This window comes from Tachypleus tridentatus, chromosome 12 (assembly GCF_004210375.1).
Source record: "Tachypleus tridentatus isolate NWPU-2018 chromosome 12, ASM421037v1, whole genome shotgun sequence".
NCBI classification, from domain to species: Eukaryota; Metazoa; Arthropoda; class Merostomata; order Xiphosura; family Limulidae; genus Tachypleus; species Tachypleus tridentatus.
In genome coordinates this window covers 129,319,031-129,328,060 of record NC_134836.1, presented here as the reverse complement: position 1 = coordinate 129,328,060, position 9,030 = coordinate 129,319,031, and the positions used below count along the sequence as shown (strand labels likewise).

The following is a 9,030-nucleotide window of genomic DNA, read 5'->3' as shown; positions in this document are numbered from 1 at the left end:
CAGCCGATTTGGAAGGATTAAAATTTTCCCGCCGTGTGGCTAAAATCCATTTTGTACGTAATTCATGATCTGATGGAAACCGGTGAAAAGAAATTTCTGATCCCTTCACACGATAATTTCGGCAGTTAAACGCATTGCACGTTCTTCGATTTGTCCTCGAGGTTCGTTCAGAATTTACATTAGCCATTCTATTCAATCAATAAAAATAAGAGTGGAGACGACGCAGATGATGCACGAATGACGTGAAGACCACAGAATGAATTCTACATTCAAGTGATTTACTTGTAAGTACGAAGGAAACACATGGGCAGACACATGTCGGTTGCAGCCGCTTGTGGCAAGCGTTACTTACTCTATCGATTTTCCCCATCATCAACTTTCTCAATAGAATTTTGGTCACAACGCGGAAGTCAGTCTGGCTATCTACATTATCTATTATCTATGCTCAGCACTCAACTTTGTCAGCTTATTCATCTCGTCATAATGCTTTTTCGGAATGCGCGCAGCTAGCTGTCTGACTGATGGCTGGCAAATCACAATTCAGCTAGTGTGATGTGGCATCGAATAGAATGCTTCTGTTGTTAGTCGATGTTCGACGTGTCTTTAGCCATCTTTGAAACAGTATTTACTTTAACGGACGAAGGGTCTAACTATGATTGATTTCTCGTTTCATTTGTATATAATCAAGTCCCTTGAAATTTGACTCATTTATTCTCGAATACTTTTCGTGGAAGCATCATAAAGTAAGTGAATTTCTATTTAAATTGTGTTTTCAATCCATACGTAAAGTTCAATTAATTAGTTCAACCCAATTAAGTTCAATTAAATTGTCCTAAGGCGGGAATTATAAACTACAGTTTCACTCAGCTGTAGCACATCTTTTATTTCGGAACAAAGAAAGGTAATTTATTATTTTCTTTTCAACTTTTTCTGTGTCTAATTTCATTTATAACTGTATTGTTTAACTATCAGTCTAATTTAGTTTTAAATTATGTTTCAATATTTACGCCTCACTCTGTAAAAGAAAGTAATTTAACATAAAGACCTTACATAAGTTTTATAGTGAAGGTCTTAAAAATACTTTTCATTTCAGTGCTCGGACGTCGGACCCTAAAATGAAGAGACAAAAGGATATGGATAGCTTTTTTCGTAAAGTTCCTAGAACCGAACCTTTAAAGCAAGATGCAAATGACGATGAAACAAAGTTAATTTTACGGCATTATTCTAATGAAAGTTGTACTGCGAATGTCGCTGAAGGTAAATGTGAAGAAGTTGAAACACTCGATCTTCCAGATTGCTGGAGTATAGAACAGTATATGAACTTCAAGGAAAAGTACGATGGGTTGATTGTTCGTAGTAAAAATGTTGGATGTGATATATGTTCCAAATTTTATTTTAAATTAGTGAACATGAAAGGAATTCACATGTCACAAGAATGGGTCACTTGCAGTGTTCAACCTTCTGGAAGAGATAAAAAATTCAACAAGCTTCCCTAAGAAAGAAGATGAATAAACACTTTTCATCAAAAGCTCACAGCATTTGTATTACGCACCGAAAAGATCGTGCTAATAATTCGATTGAGAAATGCATTGACAAATTGAACAGCAAGTATGTGGATTCTACTAATAGAGTTTTAATACAATCTACAGTCTAGCAAAAGAAATCGTCCCTTTTCTGATGTCAAAGATGAGATTCAGCTTCAAATGAAAAATGGAGTAGATTTGGGTATTGGACTCCATTCTCGAAAAACTGCTGTGAAAATAACAGATCACATTGCAAATGAGATAAGGAAAGAGGTATTCACAAAAATTATTGAACAGAAATTAAAGATCTGTGTCATCATTGATGAAAGTTCAACCATATCCAGTAAGCCCGTACTCGTTACTTTCTTAAAGATTGAAGACTGCTATATATCTCCAACTATTTTTTTGGATTTGGTCGAATTGAATGGACGAGGAGCAGAAACAATATACACGTCATTGTTGAACAGTTTGCACCGTGCCGGATTCGATAATGAATATTTGAAAACTAATTTGATTGCTTTCTGTTCAGATGGGGCAAGCGTAATGCTTGGCCGTAATTCTGAGTGGGCGCTCGATTTAAAAGCAATTTCCCCAATATTATCATTTGGCATTGCCTAAATCATCGATTACAACTTATTTTGGATGATTCTGTCAGAGAAGTAGAACAAGTGAATCACTTCAAAATATTCATGGATAAAATCTACACAATCTTTCACCAATCAAACAAAAACCAAATGGACCTTTTCAAAATTTCAGAAGAACTTGGCCATCAAATTCTGAAGATAGGAAGAGTTTTGGGACCAAGATGGGCTGCTTGCAGTTTGAGATCTGCACTTGCTGTATGGCGTGTTTATCCAGCATTGTACAGATATTTCTCTAGTGACACGAAATTTTCAGGAATGGCTGCGCGTCTTGGCAATACATATTTCTTTCATGACTTGGCACTGATGATAGATATACTGACAGAAATTTCTTTACTTTCTGATGCCCTTCAAGCTAGATGTTTAACCTTGTCAAGAGCTGAGAAACTGATAAAGAGATCTATTAAGGCTTTTGAAATACTGAAAGAAGGTATTGGAACATTTGAAAAGAAATCGACGATAGAATTTCTTCTGATGAATTTAAGGATATCCATTTTATCAAAATAATAGATTTGTTAGACTTCCTCGTAACAATTTACTTGATGTAATAATCGAAAATATGAAAAAAAGGCTGATGGACTGCGATCATTTAATATCCAAGAACAATGACCGGGAAGCTGACAACAAACTTCATGAATTGCTGAACTTGCTGGAACCAAATACTTGGAATATTCAGGAAATTGTTGTCCCATGGAAAGCTGCGGAAGAAAAGTTGAATGGCTTCTGTAAAATATTTCATCACAACATTCCCATTAATGATTTTCGTGATTATGTGGAAAATGTCCTGAAAGATTTTAATAATCCTGTAATTCCTGAGAGTATACAAAAGGCGAAAACCATTATGAATACGATTGCCATCAGTTCTGCAGAGGCAGAAAGAGGGTTTTCAAGAATGAATATTATATACTCAGATAAAAGAAGCCGCCTCACAGTAGAAAATGTCAGAAACCTATTGACGATTAATCTTATTGGCCTTCCTTTCGATTTATGGGATGCTACTCCTTTTGTTAAAACATGGCTTCGCAATAATCACAGTGCAGATGATAATAGAGTGAAACAGAAAAAAAACGGACAAATATGATGACAATCAATTGACTATTTGGAAATTTTTAAAATGAAATAAATAAAAGATTTTAAAGCACTTTTTCCATTATTTTCCTTTTCAAATGATGTATCAGTATAGACTTCCGGAAAAGTAAGAGAACCCGTTATTATTGAGGCCTTCCCTTGAGAGAACCCCTTCTTAAAATTTTTGAATCCCACCACTGGTTGTGAGTACAAAGTACCAATCAATCCTTGAATTTTCAATTATAAGACATTTGTAAACACTTTAAATTCCACTGATACTTCAAGTTACACAGGTGACACAGTTACACATTAAAAGATAATGAATGTAAAAAAAAAAATTCTGGAAAAAAAGCTTTAAATTTAGATTTCTTAGGAATAAAAACAAAATTACTATCCTCAAATCACTAGAGAGATATGTAAATGAATATATTCCAAATATCAAAAGATATTTTTTATGAATGATAAAGTCTTCTCATGTTAACTGAAAATAAACTCAATGCCTGAAATGTTTCTATCTATAAACTTAACCTTTCATATAATCTTTTTAAACAATAATTTTACTTGTTCAAGAAATATTTATGATAACCCTATGCATGTAAAGGTGGATGTAACTCTGCATTCAACACTAAAATGTTTTATGCTCTATCTTAACAGAAATCAACTTTCACATGAGTTATGCTAAAAAAAATCAATAATAATTATGTTTTTAAATAACTTAAGTAAACATACTAAAACAATTGAAAGTTTCCCTCTGATCATCGTGATTGGAATCTACCTTTTTTTATGCTACCCATAAACTGCATGAAATCATTAAATTAAGATTTATTCCCAGTTCAGTAATATTTATTGTTACATCACTTTGTTTATAAGTTAATCTGATCTTATGCATAATATTAAAATCAATACTGATAATTCTTCAACTAATGTGATTGAATTATTGACAATAACAACAAAATACTTGACTGTGTTAATGACTTTTCACTCATTTCTTTTGCTGTTATTATTCCTTTCACTGAAAAATCCTTTACAGATATTTATATAGTCTTCAACATTCTTTTTCATTGTTATTTGGATAACACCTTCAAAAAATTATCATTATCTTTTACTTTGAAAAAAAACTGCAAAAATATTTTCAGTCACTATATGTTTAATAACTCAATTTAATTTAGCCATAATATTTATCATGGATCAATAACAATTCAGATGAATTACTCATCTTCTTCTTCTCTCTCTGTCGCTCTTTTTTTTTTTTTATGAGTATTTATTGTCACCAAATCTGGATAGTATTGCTTTACTTGTTGTTATACAGACAATCTAATTTCTTTTAATAATCCAGTAAAACTGGAATTTGATAAGACTAACACAACATCAAACTCTTTTTCATTTAATTCAATAAGATATCTCATTTACTTGTAGGAATTTTTAATTAACCACTTATGATAAAACAAAACTTCAAATTCCATGTGCTTGCTTTTACTTCTGTTAAAAGTGTAATCCAACATAACTTGATTATAAGTGTTATTATTTTACAAATGAAAATTTTATGCTAGTCTTTAACAAAGCTGAATGTTAAACCCCAAGTTAAATTCACTGAAAAAACTAAAATTTAATGGTTAAAGCTCTCCTACAATAATAAAAACCTATGGATTATATTTAAATAAAAATAACATTTCACTGAATAAGTATGTTTCCAATTCTATTACAAAATATATGATTTTTCACCTACAAAGATTTCTCACTCATGAACTTGCCATCCTTCTGTCATCTTAACTAACAACAGTCAGGTTTGAACATGTTACAAGGTAATTCTGTCTTCCAATCTAGTGTCCATTTTCAGTTTTTATATACTTAAGAAGATGTGATCTTATTTTTTCTTACATTAGTTTGACTTGGCTGTGCTTTAGCCAGTTTACCTGCACTCAGCCATTGTCTGCTGCACTTAACATTTTTATAATATATCCATTTATCCATATATCATAAAAAAGCAAGTTATGTTCATGGAGAGAAGTGCAAATGTCCATTCTTGCTCTAAGATTGGCTGCTGTCAAATAATGGGGAACCCATTTTCCATATATTGACATCTTTCCAAGATGTTGCAGATGATGAACTATCAAATGGTTTGAATTAAACTTCTGTTCTAGTTCTTCAACTGTTACAGCACAATCTTCATCAGTTGCTGCCAGCAGTAAGTCATCATTAAACTCAACAGGATGACTTGAACGTGGAGCATCACTTAATTCACCTGATCTGATCTTCTAAAACCACCTTCGACATTTTATTTCATTGGGAGACTCCACACCATAAACACCTTGAATGTTTTGTGAAGTTTCTACTGCACTATTGCCTTTTTCAAACTCATAAAACATTATATGCTTAATGTGCTCCTCAGACACATCCATCTTCATAAAGGTTTATTTGATTAATGCTCTGAAAAAGTGCAGCTGAGTTACCGTATTTTCCGGTTAATAAGCCGAGGCCGTTTTTAAGAAGTGACAAGTTTCTTCAAAATGATTTCTTAGTCTCGTTTCAGCGTCAGCATGCATGTTGTGTGTGATCATTGGCGTTCTGTAGTAAAGCAGAACGTGTTGTATTGAGACAGAGATGGAATCAATATGTCATTCGCTATTGGCTCCACTCACTGTAATTAGGTAACCAATGAAATTCCAGAATTTTTACTCAGTAATTAAAATCACTAACACAGGGTATAAATACCAGGGGTATGTAGTGGGAGTTTATCATTGTACCGTCAAAAGCCAAAGATGTCTACACCTGCAAAAATAAGAATGCGTTATGATGCTGCTTTTAAACTGAAAGTTGTAATGCTAACTTTAAAAACCTCAAATATGAATGCCGCTCGCCATTGTTATTTCTATAAATACATGTCATTCGTAATGTATAGACCTTTTTCTATTAATAAATAAAGTTTATTCAACTGAAATAACTCTGCCGTAACTGTGAGATCAAAGGTATGATTTTGGGGCCGATTTTGGTCTTAGGTAATTTTTGGTCCAAAGCTGGTGATCGGCCAATAAGCCGACCCCCAAAAATCAGGTCCAAAATTTCGGGCCAGAAATTCGGCTTATTAGGCGGAAAATACGGTAAAACAAAAGGAGAATTTAAATGAATATTGTGAAATCTGTCAGGCTGTATATCAGGTCAAACTACATTTCTATTATTTTCATCTTGCTAAGAAACACAGATATACAAGTTTTCTTTTTTTTGTATTATCCAGGATCCCTTATAGAGATAAGATATATATATGTATACATATATAACAGAGAATTTTAATTACAAAAATTTAAATGTTTATCATTGACTGTATTTTTATATAAATCACCTTACTATTAATAAGGACAGTCTTTGAAATCACTTGATCATAACTCATATGAACTACTCAAAATAATTCTCTAGCCTATTCAATTCATTTTCTTACAAGAGTTACTAGCAGTGTAGTTACAAGTAAATTAAACAATGAAAATAATATAATACAAGATGTTAAGTAGTTTAACTGATTATAAGTTTCCAACTAAGTTAAACATCCAATGTATAATAATACAAAGTGTTGAGTAGTTTAACGTATTATAAGTTTACAACTAACTTAATTGGGGTCAATCTCTATACAGATGATCCGCACTTAAACACAAATTACACACTTTCATTTGATGGTCATGTTTTACCTTAATCATTACAACCTTTCCCAGGGGATCAATAACCTTCACGACATAAGATGTACATGTGGCACTAAACGAAACACGAACATGGCGAACACCTAAATAAATACCTTGGTCCTGTTTCCATACAAGAGGACTTTAACCTCACATTCAAAGTCCTTCAACTTCTGTAAAAGTAAAGCATCGTCGATATACTCAGGTACATCCATGAAAGAAACAGTAACTGTACGTTTGGTAACCCCATTCGTGAAGTAATGCACTCCATTAACCAATAAACCAGAATCAATCACCATATCGACATCAGCAGATAAAACGAAAGCAACCTCATAGCCACCGGGTCGTGGAACAACTGAAGTTACTGAAGCCGCTCCAAAAGTTGAACAAACTGCATGGATAACTTCACCATGGCTGGCATTAGGACATTCAACAAAAACAGTACGTCGCATAACATCAAGCACATCAACGTCATTAAAAGATATCGCTACTACACAGCGAAAAAACAGCAAAAACGATTAGTAACACAAAAAACAATTAATATTCAGAAAACGATGCCTAGCGAAATATAAGAAGTGGCAAATAACGGAGTTCAAAAACACTCGTCTGCACTAGATTACGAGAACCGGCGCTTTCAACGTGGTATAAACGATGACAATTTAATTCTTTTTTCTCATTTGGTGTTTTAAGTATTACCCTAAAAGAAAATCGTTGTCGCAGCCTAAAATTTCCTTGTTGTGAAATATAAGAGATGCTTTAGAAATTCACTGTTACTGGAGAAAGCTGGAAAGCCCACGCTCTACCAACTGAGCTCTTGTCGGATGTTGTAGAGCAGGGGTGTGCAACAGGCGGCCCGCGGGCCACAACCCGGCCCGCCAAGCCATTTAGTGTGGCCCTAGTTGTTGTAATCTAACCATGTGGCCTGATCTGTAATCCAACGCAAATGGAATATTTTTAAAAGCATCGATCCTACGGGATTCCCAGGCTTCGACTCGACAAACTTCTAAAATTATCTTTGCTAGAGAGGAGCAGGCCGAATTCGACTGGTCGGCCTCCTTAGGGCATGAATAGGTGACGTGCACTAGCACTATTGTCTACGACTCAACGTCATGTCCTGAACCTCGCCTTCGCCCACTGGCGACAATTTTCCCTAACCTCTGCTGTCCGTCATTCATTATTGGTGAAAATTTTATTACCTTTTACAGTTACTACAAGAGATTGAAGGTAAATTGATTATTATTTAGCATATTGTTGTGACTTTACTGAATTTATTAAAATTTTTGCTTTCAGATGCATCTGATTCTATGTACAGTGTGACCTCGTTATTCGCGGGGGTTACTTTCTTTACCCTCCCGCGAATAGCGAAAAAACCGCGAATATTGGACGCAGTTTTAAAACGTATATGTATGCGATTATATACTATATGAAATGCTTCCCAAACACTAATGATACTTATACTCATTGATGCAGTAATAATGTAGCAATATTGCATACTGTTATGTATTTCACTAAATTGTACCGTGCGTTACCGGGCTGTGCTTTGCCGTTTGCGTTGTTGGGGAAGCTGAGGCAGTCAGCCAATAGCAGTCCAATCTTGTTTGGTGAAGACGACAATTGATAAAACGGCTTGATTGAGTAAATACAACAGAAATCTCCTCGAAAAGCCCTTTCAGTCTCTGTGACCTACAAAACGCAGTTCGCGCATAACCCGCGAATATGCGGGGCCGCGAATGGCGAACCGCGAATAGGCGAGGTCACACTGTATTTTGCTATTCTCAATTAATTTAAGTACCGGAAGGCTATGATCGGATGCCAATTTAGAAACATGTGTTTCTGTCCATAAGAGGTTCCATGTGTAAATAAATTCTATGTTTTTTTCTACTTTGCTATTTTCGTGAGAATAATTTTTGTTTTGATTTCAGGGCTAGTAAAATGTCAGCAGTTAAGAAACGAAAATTGATGATGAGGGAAGGTTATTCAACAGTGAATGGTGCACAAAATATCTTGTTGTCCCACATAATCAAGGTGTTGTCTGCCTCGTCTGTCAAACTACAATTGCAGTCATGAAAGAGTACAATATTAAGCGACATTACGCAACTAAGCACTCCTCCCAGTTTGATGAAATTGTTGGTC

The 9,030-nt window shown here is 34.4% G+C and overlaps 1 long non-coding RNA gene across 1 annotated transcript; it reads left to right on the top strand.

The window, feature by feature from the left end:
• Nucleotides 1–207: 207 nt before the first annotated feature.
• LOC143234676 (uncharacterized) lies at nucleotides 208–1,339 on the top strand. Its single transcript, XR_013018755.1, has 2 exons — nucleotides 208–743; nucleotides 1,094–1,339. It is a non-coding gene; the product is annotated as an uncharacterized LOC143234676 (long non-coding RNA).
• Nucleotides 1,340–9,030: the final 7,691 nt, after the last annotated feature.